The 13,872-nt window shown below is 33.5% G+C and overlaps 1 long non-coding RNA gene across 1 annotated transcript; it reads right to left on the reverse strand.

Annotated features, from left to right (window-relative positions):
* Positions 1-10,494: 10,494 nt before the first annotated feature.
* Positions 10,495-13,368, reverse strand: LOC112766256 (uncharacterized). Its single transcript, XR_003184219.3, has 6 exons — positions 13,079-13,368; positions 12,822-12,887; positions 11,772-12,664; positions 11,596-11,679; positions 11,395-11,508; positions 10,495-11,315 (listed from the first exon to the last, which is right to left on the reverse strand). It is a non-coding gene; the product is annotated as an uncharacterized lncRNA (long non-coding RNA).
* Positions 13,369-13,872: the final 504 nt, after the last annotated feature.

The raw sequence follows: 13,872 nt of genomic DNA on the forward strand, positions 1-13,872 counted from the left end.
TTCAAACAACTAAACAAATCCTAAATTCTCAAATGTTGAAAAAAAATCAAAAGAAACTAATTAGAGAAAGAGACTTAGTACAGAAGGTGGCGACAAATGAGAGGTGGTGACAACAGAAGGAAGGAATGATGAGGTGGCAATGATGAGAGGCAAAGATGCTGCTGGAGCCAGCAACGACGCTGTTGGTGGTGTTGACAATTTTGTTGGATGCAGCAATGACGAGGGAAGACCGATTGGAGGAGGCTGCAATGGTGGTGAACAAGCATGGAGCAGGAGGCGCCGACACTGTTGAACAAGCACAGTGCAAGATGTGACAATGTTGAGGTGACGACAGTGACCAGCGATGAGAGTGAGTGAAGGTGTCAGTGGCAAATGGTGGAGATGGGGGCTAACGGCGAGAGACAAAGAGAAATGAGAGAAAAGTGGAGGTTGTTGATGTTGCACAAATGAAGGAAAAGGGTTCGCTTATTCAAATTTAGTGTTAATTTTACCGGCGGATTTATCGTCGAAAAAATCCACTAGTAATGCATAGCCTATGACCAAAGTGCGCGTCTCATTTAATTACCTTATTGTCGAGGTTTTTCGTCGCTAAATCCGACAGTAACGGTCGTGCCAATTTTTCTTTTTTTTTCTCCAATTATTTTCGGTAAATTTACCGTCGAAAAATTGAATCCAACGAAAAAAATTTTACCCGATGAATTCATTGCCAAATTCGCTGGTAAATTCGTTGGTAAACCTGCTGCTAACCTCCGACGGTAAATCCAACAGTATTTAGCACTTTTCTTGTATTGACACATCGCTTAAAATTGAATGAATCCCCCAAATACTAATATAGGTCATCTATAAAATACTTGTCACCCTCTTTGGTAAATGAAAATCTATATTCTAACAAATAACACTCTTAAACTCATCAAATGATACTATAAGAGAAATAACATATATGAATGATCACATATAAATATCACATTTTCAGGTGCATATGATAAATTTTGACGATTATAATAAACTCTTACACTAACATTATTATCCATTTTTTTCTTAAAAATTTTATAAACTCTCACATATAGGAAGAATAAAAAATATTATATTACAACTAAGTACATATATATAACTAACTACTAATGATAGGAGGCAAACAAATGAGATATGCGGCAAAGCATTAGAGCAACAAATTCTTATAAATCACCACAAATCATTAGTCATGATTATAATTTAGGAAAAACTGAAATTCTAGAATATTGAAATCGTTGGTAACGATTTGTGCTATAGAAATTCTCCCCCATAGAAATTATGGGTCATGATTTCATGCAGTAGAATTTCGTCTCATTAGCCATATGAACTTAAATTACACGAAAATATCATAATATTACCATAGCACACGACTAATGACTGAATATTTTTTAATATTGGGCCGAAATTAGTGTAATCCACTAAAATGGCCAAAAAACTGTGTTTGATGCCGTTGTGGAGATTTCTGATGGCTACAGGAAAACGTCACTGCCGTTTTTCCATCCACGTTACTATTGTCTTCGATAAAACGTCAGCGACGTTTTGTACAAAACGTCAATGACGTTTTCTGTGCATGGCTAACACGTGGCTGACAGACTCTCTCTTTCCAACGTAAATTTTTTCATCCTAGCAACTATCTTCTCTTTTCCATTTCTTCTTCTTCTTCTTCTTTTCTTCTCAGCTTCACGAAAAGGCTCTCTTCCTTCATTGTCACTCTTACCCCCACAAAAAACAAGCAAACTCACCAAAAACAAGCAAAACGGCAGCACTATACTCACCCGTCCTCACAACTAAACCAAAACCATTCAGGTAAATACTTGTATGCGTTGGTTATTGCCTTTTTTTTAACCGAAAGTGTGAAAAAAATTTTTAAAAAATAGTGTAAGGTTTTGTAATTTTTTTTAGGTTATTTTGTTGTTGATTAATAGTAAATTAATTGTTAGTAGTAGTACCAACGTTAGTATAGGTGTTAGTTAGTGTTATGGTTAGTTTTAGTAAATTAATTATTGTGAGTTACTTATTGTTAGTGTTAGGGTTAGTGTTATTTAAAATAATTGTTTTCAAAAATAAGATTAAATATGTATTAATAGTTGATTATTATTAATGTTTGGTCTTTTTTTTAAGAAAATTTTTTTACTTTATATTTCATTTATAATTTTATTAATTAAAAAAACAAAATTAAAAAAAGAATTACTTAATAATTTTAAAAAGATTTTTTAATTTGCATAAAAATTAGTTTCAATGATTATTAATTTATATTTTAGTTTTGCTTGAAATATTTAATTGAATCTGAATTATTATAAAAAAAAGGTATTAAAAAATAGAATTATTTAGGGATTATTTTAATTTTTTTATTTTACGTAAAACATTAGTTTCAGTTATTATTAATTTATGTTTTTAGTGATGTTAGTTTTGGTTGAAATATCTTCTAATTAAATCTGAACTATTATTAGAAAATAGAATTAATTATAGTAACGTTACTTTTATTATTATTAATTTTTAGGATATATTAATTTTGTTTTTATTTGAAATATTTTTTTAAATAAAGAAAAACATAATTATTAGCGTTAATAATTAGGATAGATATATTTATAATAAAATATCATTCATTTCAAATATTTTTTAGAAAAATATTTTAATTATTCATGTGTTCTTTTTAATATAGAGTTTAGAAAAGAGGAAGATGAAAAAACGTGATATCACACGTGCTGAGGACCATATTGTAAAATATCATCGACATCTTGTATATGTAAGTAATTTTTGTATTTACTGTAGTAGTTAATAATTAGTAGTTTATTTAGTAATCATCAATTATTAGAATATGTAGTAATTTAGTAAGTGTTGAATATAATAGTAGTTATAGATTGGTTATAGTGATTTACTGTTAATTATTATTTTTTGTTTCTAGGGTTCAAGAAATTTGCACATGAGACACTTACACAAAATAGACTCATATGATAATAGAGTGGAAGAACAACTGAGAGATAGCATGTCCTATTATGTATCTCAAATTGGGAGGATCGTGTCTCATAGGCCGACTGAAGATGCACTGGTTGAAAGGTGGTGTCCTGAAACGAACACGTTTCATCTTCCACATGGCGAGTGCACGATTACTTTGGAGAAGGTCACAATGATTCGTGGATTCCAAACTGACGGCTTGTCGGTGATTGGATCAACTGATCACAGTACAAGTGGGTTAGAAAACGAGTCTTGGCCCAAGTTAGTATTGCTCCTGAGCCGAACGACCACAAAGGAAGTGGAATCAAGCTGGCATGGTTCTGCACCCTAAAGTGGTGCCAACATTTAACTGATCAAGTAAGTAAGGACATTTATGTGAAATGTCACATAATGTATCTATTTAGTACGACGTTGTTTAGTGACAAGTCTGGAATATCTGTGCACTGGAAGTATTTACCGTTGCTTCGTGACTTTTCTCAAATTCATAAGTTTAGTTGGGGTTTTACTTGCCTTGCACACATGTAACGATTGTTATGTCGGGTGTCGAGATATGATTGCAAGGACATAGATGGTCCTCTGACGTTGCTCCTTGTGTGGGCATGGATACGAATGCCGACAATATGGCCTTTTCCGGTGGATACCAGCTTTCCACTCGCTCACAAGTAATATTAAACTAAATTATCGATTTTGTTATTTTTGTTGTAGTAATTACTTTCTAATATGAACATGATATGCCAGGTGGAATGATTATCAACCCACTACTGAGCACTATAAAAATTGGACAACCTCAAACGTCAAGAGAAGGTTGGACAATCTTCCTCCGGATGGGGTATGTGTTTTGTTGCTAAGACCTTTTGTTACATTGAATTAAACTGATGACTGGTGCACTTATACTTTTGAGGTTTGATATGTTTTTACAGTTTGTGTGGAACGCATACAGTCCCAACTGGGTTGCATCTCATGTTATTCTATTTGATATCAACAATGGTGCAAATCTTTGGAGTGCAACTGTACCTTTAATATGTTTTGAAGCAGCGAAGTGGCATCCGACTGATAGGATTAGAAGACAGTATAGCTTTTATCAAGATCCTCAGTCGAAGCTATGAAACTTAGAGCGTCCCAAAACATAGTGCTGATGGGTCTAAAAAATAAGAACTGGGGAGTAGAACACGCGGTATGGATCTCACAATAGTTAAATAGTTTTGTGTGTGTCTTGGCAGGTTAACATGTCGACAACTATCAACCATCCGACCAGTACATGGACTGGTATATTGGTAAATTTAGTGATTACCTGCGGCTTTCCGAGCGTGCTGAGCAAGAGGAAGTAGCGCAACAAGAGCAACCACATCAGCAAGAACAACAACCTCAGCAAGAACAACCACCTCAACAACAAGGACCACCTCGGCAAAAACAACCACTGGTTTCACAGCCGTATACATACGCACCATATCCATACCTAACATATCAACAACCATATCCATACCCACCACAATATCCACATCCACAGTACTTACAAGAATATGCACAACATTCTACCCAACCTTTCACAAAGCCACTGAAAGAGCTGGAAGATTGATGGTTTAGAAGTTATAGTAAACTCTCGTTGCAGGTATAGTCACTAAACCAAGTAATCAACCTTTCTTACAAACGTTTTGGTTGTCACAAGTAACAAACCCCTAAATAAATTGATAACCGAAGTATTTAAACCTCGGGTCGTCTTCTCAAGGAACTGCAGGGAAGTATGTTCTTATTATTGGTTATGAAGATTGTAAATCGGGGTTGTGAAGATGAGGAACAAGTAATTTAAATTGCAATTAAAATAGGTAAAAAGCTGTAAAATAAATAAATAACTGTAAAAACATACTTTTGGCAAGGTGTAAGAAATTAGAAGTCCTATCCTAGTTATCCTTATCAATGATGATGAAAATTGAACCTTAATTCCACTTAGTTAACCTTTGCTAGAGCAAGGGAAGGTCAAGTGACTAATTAGTTAGATCCTCAAATCCTAGTTAATCCCTAAGGAAAGATTGGGATTATTGAAGTTCAATTCAATTAGCAAAGATAACGATTATCAGTCATGTTGAGTTTGATAACTCCTGAGTTACTGATTTCTTAACCAAGACCAAAAGGGAAAAGTAAATCTACTGGAATAAAAATTTCTTCAGATTGGAAGCAACAGTAATATAAATAAAAGAGAGCAATAATAAACTGAAATACCTCAAATAACATTAATCAAAAAAATAATCTGTAACATAGAAGAATTCATAAATGAAATTGAGAAAATAAATAAAAGGAATATTGAACCTGAGATGAAGAAGAAATAATCCTAAATCCTAAAACTAAATCCTAAGAGAGAGGAGAGAACCTCTCTCTCTAAAAACTACATCTACTCTTAAATTTTTGAATATGAAAAGCATGATTATGAATGGATGCATTCCCCCACTTTATAGCCTCTAATCTGTGTTCTGGGCTGAAAACTGGGTCAAAAGCAGCCCAGAAATTGCTCCTTGCGATTTTTGTTACATTCAGGTCACGGGCAAGTGACGCGGAGGCGTCGTCCACGCGTCCGCGCGGATTGAAGTTCGCAGATGCGACGCGGACATGTCATTCACGCGTTCGCGTCGCCTAACTTCGGGGAAGCTATGGCAAATTATATATTAAATCGAAGCCCCAAACGTTAGCTTTCCAACGCAACTAGAATCGCATCGTTTGGACCTCTGTAGCTAAAGTTATAGCCATTTGAGTGCGAAGAGGTCAGGCTGGACAACTTAGCAATTTCTCTAACTTCTTGTATTCCTTCCACTTTTGCATGCTTCCTTTCCATCCTCTGAGCCATTCCTACCCTGTAATCTCTGAAATCACTTAACACACATATCAAGGCATCTAATGGTAATAAGAGAGGAATTAAACATAGGGAACTTAAGGCCAAAGGAGCATGTTTTCAATCAAAGCACATAATTAGGAAGGCAAATGTAAAACCATGCAAATAGTATGAATAAGTGGGTAAAGAGTTGATAAAAACCACTCAATTGAGCACAAGATAAACCATGAAATAGTGGTTTATCAGCCACCATGCTCACAATCATACCCACATTATCCACCTCTATCATACTCACAACTGTACCCTAAACCCTAAACTGATCCACTAGCACTAGTATCACCATGGCACGGGCATCTACTTTGGCTATGACCCTCACGACCATAAAGCCTACAATGCCTACGACCATGTAGATCATGAATATCCATCTCATTCAAGAAAGAAATTTTCTTAGGATGACCTTTGGTCACTCGCTTGAGGTGGGGATCGTGTACTAGCCTTGGTCTTTGATGCACAGGTCATGTTGTTGGGTTTCCTAGTGGATTAAATCAGGTTTTGTATACCTTTCGGATTTCTCCCGTCGTGTAAACCTTGTGAACATACTATTTCCAATCCAGGCGCTGGTTTGCACAGCAGGCAAATACATGGCGATACGGAATTTGATCCAAACCACTAGGCATCTCATGCACTTCAAAGACCTCATTCTGCCTATCAAATAAGTTAACTTGGATGTTCCCCATTGAGCGCTGATTTGACAGAATTTTCTCAGTTGCATATTCAGAGAATGGTTGTCCTGCACTTCTACGATCTTTAACGTCGGCTCTCCTCCTTGTGAACAACGCATTTAGCCTGTAAAAAGTTGCCTTAACAAGGGCTGTGACTGGAAGATTGTGTGCCCTTTTCAATACTCTGTTAATGCACTCTACTAGGTTAGTGGTCATATGACCCTAGAAATGTCCATCATCATATGCCAAGGCATACTATTGTCGAGGGATCTGATCCAACCACTGCTTGTAAGCCTCCTCGGCTCACATAATCTCTGGTAACACGTATTGAATTCACGCATTGTTCTAGAATAACCTATGTTGACAATTAGCTTCTGCATGAGTGGCACCTTGAAACTCCTCAGCAAGTTAGATGCTATATATCATATGCAAAACATGTGAATAGCTCTCGAATATTCCCATGCTCCATTACTACGACCTACAGCTAAGATAATTGACTCGTGTCGATTTGAGATAAGGGCAACACCATCCCAATTAACCACGTGTTCGCAAATGGCTAAGAAAAAAGTGCCAGGCATCGGCAGTCTCACCTTCAACTAGGGCAAATGCAAGAGGCATGATATTCCCATTGTCGTCTTGTGATACTACAACTAAAAAAGCTCCTTTATATTTTCCATATAAATGTGTGCCATTAACCTGGACCACTGGCTTGCAACTTCTGAATTCTTTAATGCATGGTTAAAAATCCCAGAAGACTCATGTCAGAATCTGGAGATCTTCAACTAACTCATCCCCTCGGTAGCCATATGTAGTTTCGTACTCAACAATTGCTGATGGTTCCTTTGCAACCATTGCTTCAAACCATGTGAGCAAAGTTTTGTATGAAGATTCCCACCCACCAAATATTTTCTCAACTGCCTTTAGCTTGGCCAACCATGCTTTGCGATAACTTATCGTGTAGTTGAACTTCGATTGCACTTCAGCAATGACAAATTTCACCTTTATGGACAGGTCAGTTTCAACTAATGACTTTATCACTTCTGCAATTGTATCAGAGTTCAATTTAGCATGATCTTGAGAGATGGTACTTCTAGTTCACATGCGACTACCATTGTACGTCCTTATCACCCAATGATACTATCTTTTTATAAGACTAACTCTGATAAGCCAATCACAGCTTATTCCGTACTGTACGCATTTAGCATAGAATGTTGTTGGGTCTGATTCATATACCCTGTAATCAACTCCTCTTCGGATGGTATACTTTTTAACTGATGCAATAACAGCATCTCTAGAATTAAACTCCATTCTAACAGTGAATTTATCGTCAGCTACAATAGCTAGGGCTACACTAATAATGAAACAAAAATAAACCTAAATAATATTCTATTAATAATAACAATAACAACAACAATAAATAGTAATAACAATATAAAAATAAAGAAAATAATAATATAAAAACAAAACAAATAATAATATTACTAATATTAAGAAGTGAATAATAATAATAATAATAATAATAATAATAATAATAATAATAGTAATAATAATAATAATAATCATTACCCGTAACAATATCAATACTAATAATAATTTTTATTATAATACTAATTATAACTTTTCAATAATCATCATCATTATCAACGTTGTCGTCCTCGTCGTCATCGTTACCCGTAACGGTATCAATACTAATAATAATTTTTGTAAAATACTAATTATAACTTTAATAATAATAATAATAATAATAATAATAATAATAATAATAACAATAATAATCATCATCATCATCATCATCATCATCATCTGTAACGATATCAATACTAATAATAATTTATGTAATAATACTAATTATAACTTTTTCAATAATAATAATAATAATAATAATAATAATAATAATAATAATAATAATTACAAAATTTCCAGTATTGACGTATTAGAAAATTCTAGTGCATGCATAGTATCAAGATTCAAAATATGCATAAAAAATGACTCTCTAGATAGATGCTGTTTCGCTAGTGCATTTGCAATATCAGTCACATCTGCTTCAACCATTATCTCATCTTCTTCTATATCTTTAGTTGGACCAAAAACTTCATAATTATCTTCAAATTCTTCATTGCTTTCAGTATAATAACCCACCCAATCTATGTTGGGTTCTGAAAAATCAACATCATCGATTTCCTCGAACTCAATATACAACTCGATAAGTGAGGTCTGTGCTCTAGTTGATGATATGTAAAAGATATTCTTTGCATACTAGCTTCATCAGTCACATGCATTATTTGAAATTGGCTAAAGCCACCAAATACTAGCACAGACTGTCTATACAAAATATTTATGACTCTCTTTTGCACTTGATGATCTACACTTTGAGAAAGTATACTCTTAAGTCCTTCATATGTTATTAAAAGAGAAACAATAATAACGCATAGATTCTCACATAAAAAACTCACACCCTCATGTGTATGAGATAAAATCTGACCATTATAGTATATTTTAGAGAAAGTCTAGGGGGCCAGCACTTTTATTAAAATTTAGTCAGTACTTAACCAGCAAAAGAAAAGTGAGTAATTCCACGACATTAAAAACACCAATTGATGGCTACAAATCACAAAACTTGCTTGCCCCCTAGCACTCCTCTTTAAACTAATATAACCTTCCATTTTATATACTCATCGCACTCACTCACAAACTTTTTTCACTTTCTCAAATTGAGAACATTTTGTAGAAAAAGCTTTCATTACTCAATTTTTATGTAGAACAAAGCTCTCATACTCCATTTTTGCGTTTCAGCACAATTAAGCACTTCTTTTATAGTTAATTTTATATTTTTTATTCCTACTAGCACAAAACGTTGCTTATGTTTTCACAAAATATCATTCACATTTTTACTTTTTCTGCAATACATCAATAACCTTTTTTCTGGAAAATATTTTAAAAATATGTCTTTAAACAAAATGTCACTAACGTTTTCCTTTGCGTTAATTAAAAATAATAATAAACATAGAATACGTCGCTGACATTTTATACATAGTAAAATTAAGAAAAAATTTTAATACAATTCGTCGACGCCCTTTTTTTTATTAAAAAAATATCACCCATCCACAAAATGTCGACGACGTTTTGTTCCTTTCAAGAAATTGAAATAGAACCATAACAGAGTAAAACACAATACTATTAAAATATCATTGAATATCACACAAAGGTTTATAATATAGAAAAAAATAAGCCGACTAATGATCCAATATAAAAAAAATTACTACATCATTTTAATAATATTCATCGTTCTTAAAATAAAACTTACTACATCATTTTGATGGCAATTTGATAATTGTATAAATAATTAAAAAATTTACCAAATCCTAATCTTAATTGATTCAGTTTTTATCATTGTTTTGATTGCTCTTATTTTTAACTTTTTATGTTTGATTCTAATAACATTACTTTTTTACAGAATTTTTACTACAAGAAATTATCGAAATAGCGACCGATTTAGCGACTGATTATACTAGCCGCTAAAACCTTGGTCGCTAAATTTAAAATAGCGACCGGTGTTGGTCACTAATATTTAGCAACCGATTTTCAACTAGGGCCACCTAACCCATGCGAAATAATTTTGGTAGATAAATCAGTCACTAACAACATCGGTCACTAAATAGCGACCAATATTTCGTTCGCTAAATCAGTCGCTAAGTTATTCGGTCACTAAATAGCGACCAATATTTCGGTTGCTAATCGGTCGCTAATATTTTAGTCGCTAAATCGGTCACTAATAGTTGACTTCAAAATTTCAAAATCGATCGCTAAATTAGTCACTACTGCTTCCTAGTTATAAATATTAACTAAATTTCACGTATATGACTATTAAAATTTAATTTTTAAATATAATTCTAATTCAACAAAATATATAAATAATCAAAGATAGATAACTATTTATTAGGATTGAATGTCAACAATTATTGAAAATCAAAATAAAGGCACAAGAGAAATCGTATAAACATGAAATGAAAAATGGGGTCTAAATACAAATAAATTTATATTTATGTATACTATATTGAAAAAAATGAAGGCAGAAACAAATTCTTTTTTTTACTGGGTGAAATGTTACTATATTGCATAACTGTAGTTTCCTTTTCTGGGGTAGCACCTTCAACAGTTCCTCTTTCAATGTCAGAAGCTGTTTCGAATCTTCTTTCCTTGGTTGATAGAGTTGTAATTTGTGGATCAAATCTTCTCCTATACAAAGATAACAAGTGTTGTTCCAAATACACAACTTCTAATTCCAATATTCCAATCTCACTGAGACGGTGACAGTGACGCACGACGACGAGGGCACAACGACGAGGAGATTGGAGAAGCGGCTAGGATTTTGTTATTTGGTGCTTGTGTAGGAGAGAAGGAATGGCCGAATGAGAGAGTGCAGGGCTTCGATGATGAAAAAGAAACAAAAAAATTCACTAAGTGTCCTATACATGTGTATTTGGCATTTTTACATTAGGCAATGCTTTTAAAGTGCACCCAAAACATAACAAATATATTACTCTTCAAAAGCGCTCCCTTTGGTATGAAAAGTGTACCCATAGATATCAACATAAGGCTACGCATTATAAGTAATTTTTATTGTATCTAAGGCTACACTTTTTAAATGATGCCACAATTGTGTTTTCTATTCTCTTATAAAAGGGGAACACAGAGAAAAGCGTAGCCTATTATATAAATAGACTATGCTTTTCGAATGTAGCTTAAAAAAGTGTGGCTGAATGGATGTTTTTCTTGTAGTGCTCCTTAATCAGTTCTTTGGCAGCCTATAAGATAAATACAATCACAATCAGAAATAAGACCAAACAAATTTCAATACATTTAGAAAGCTAAAAAAAAATCTACCTTAGGTATTGAATTTTCTAATGTAGCATCCTGTGAATAAGGTAGGTAACATGCTTTCTCTAATGCACGCCTTATCACAAATTGTTGCTGTAATCGTTTTTGAAGCCGCAGAATCTTCATAAATACACAAAAAGATCATGAATATATACATAAAAAAAGACATCATTCTTTGACTCCAATCTAAGTCAATAATTTTTTTACCTCTTGAGTCAAAGAACTTTGAAGATCCATATTATGGTATTACCTCTTCTTGGATTCAATGCTTTGCTTGAGTTCTCCTAGTTCCTTTTCATGATAAAAAAGAAAGAAAACTTCAATAATTGAAGTCATTAATCTAAGATGCTCATAAAGATTTAGAGAGACAAAAAGAGAGATACCATTTTAGGGTGATAAGAAGGTTGAATGATGTTCTCTACTTATTTTTCTTCCATGTCTCTATTTTTCATAGGCTCATTGCCACATGGTATCAAAAAGTCAACAAGAGCAAGTTTAGACAAAGAAACATTATTAAAATTACCACTGCTGAAGATCTCTGCAGAACTAATTCAAAGTTCAAACAAGTTGTTCATTAGGCCAAGTTTGGCATGCAGATAAAAACAAGTAGGGAAAATAATAGAACCTTCATTTCTAAAGCTAACTGCTCATTATAATATATATGTCTTAAGCCACATGACATCCAATATAAGAAACTATATACTGTCAGATTAATTTAGCATCATGTTCCTAAGAAACAGAAAGATTCTATAATTTAATTGATATTTTTTTGGTTATCTACACTATTTCTCGCTCGATAGACATTCATTTATACAGACAATTGAACTAACCATTTATCCACTAACCACTTATACAAACTAATTCAATCTCTATTAGTTTCTGATCATCTGTACATAGTTGTTGAATCTTTACCATTGAGCAGTAAGATTCACTAAATTCTTTTGATCCTTTGACAAGAAAAGGGTTAGTGGAGTTCAAATTGAAGGATGAACGCTTCTTCCACTGAGATCCCAACATACTACTCTGGCTCTCTGAAGAAAGTTCATAACAATTACTTCATTGAACTTTTGAATAGTTAAACAAATTAAGAAAAATAATAAAGAAGTATTGAATTTACAAAACCTTAAAAGCGTTCTTAATATAGAGAAACATAACTCTCCTGAATTTCTTCTATCATCCTTAGGTCCCAGACTATCAGGGATTGACACCAATTTTATTGATGATGATCCATTATTATTATCATTGATGGAACTCACCACCTTCTCATGTATGAATTCTGTGTTAACAAAGATGATGTTGCACCCATGATCAGCTAATATGTACATAAATTAGAAACAAAAATTAGAAATTAAAAACTGCATAACGCAAATAAATTGAAAAGAGTGCCAAAAGCGAAGAACAATGAAAATAGTACGAAATCAAAAATTATATACCTATTAGTAGAGGATTCGGACAATGAACAACAGCAGATCTGGACGGCGATGCAACAATTGACAAAGCTAATAATTTGAAATTAAAGCAAATAATAGACAAAAAGATAGAGAAATAGATAAGCAACAGCAGATTAGAGAGGTTTAATTGATATCCTAATAGATAAAACTAAATCAAAATCAAAATCAAAATAGTGAAAAATTCTCTGGAATTATAATGAGAAATCAAAATCAAAATCAAAGATACGAAGATGAAATACCATAACTGAAGGAGAAAATCTGCTTAACTGGAAGACTGCTGTTGTTACCGAAGAAAAAGTTACCACAGGAGGTGGCGCTGAGAAAAGAATGACGCGATACGAGCAACGGCAGATCTAGATGAGGATGCGACGACCTGTGACAATAGATGAATGAGCAGAGAAAGAACGCGGCGAGGGAATAGACAATGATGAAGACTCGAGGAGGCGAGGTGGCACCGACGAGAATGGCGTCGACAAGAACAGCGCCGACCAGGACTCGTCAGGGAGTGAGGGAGGTGGCGAGAGGGACACTGTAAATTAGGGTTCAAAATTATGTTTTCTTTTAATTTATTTTAAAATTTAATTTATTTAATATGTTGATTAGTCAAAAACAAATAGTCACCGATTTAGCAACCAATTAATTTATAACACATTTTTTAGTGGTCACAAATTCGGTCGCTAAGAATTACAATAGCGACCGATTTAGCGACCAATTGCTCTAACCCATGATTTTATAGTTGGTCGCTAAAATTGGTTGCTATATTATCTCTTAGCAACCGATTTAGTGATCTCTATATTAGCAACAGAATTATCGAACAACTATTTTTTCAGCTTATTTTTATATCGGTTGCTAATTCGGTCGCTAAATTATAAAATAGCAACCGTTTCAGCGACCAACTACTTTAAAAGCAGCATTTTAAAGTTGGTCGCTAAATCAGTTACTATCTTAACACTTAGCAACCAATTTAGTAACCAACTTCTTAGCGACCGATTTAGCGACCAATAATTATTAAGCATGTTTTTATATTGGTCAC

The sequence above is a fragment of the Arachis hypogaea genome, chromosome 17, assembly GCF_003086295.3.
Source record: "Arachis hypogaea cultivar Tifrunner chromosome 17, arahy.Tifrunner.gnm2.J5K5, whole genome shotgun sequence".
Lineage (NCBI taxonomy): Eukaryota > Viridiplantae > Streptophyta > Magnoliopsida > Fabales > Fabaceae > Arachis > Arachis hypogaea.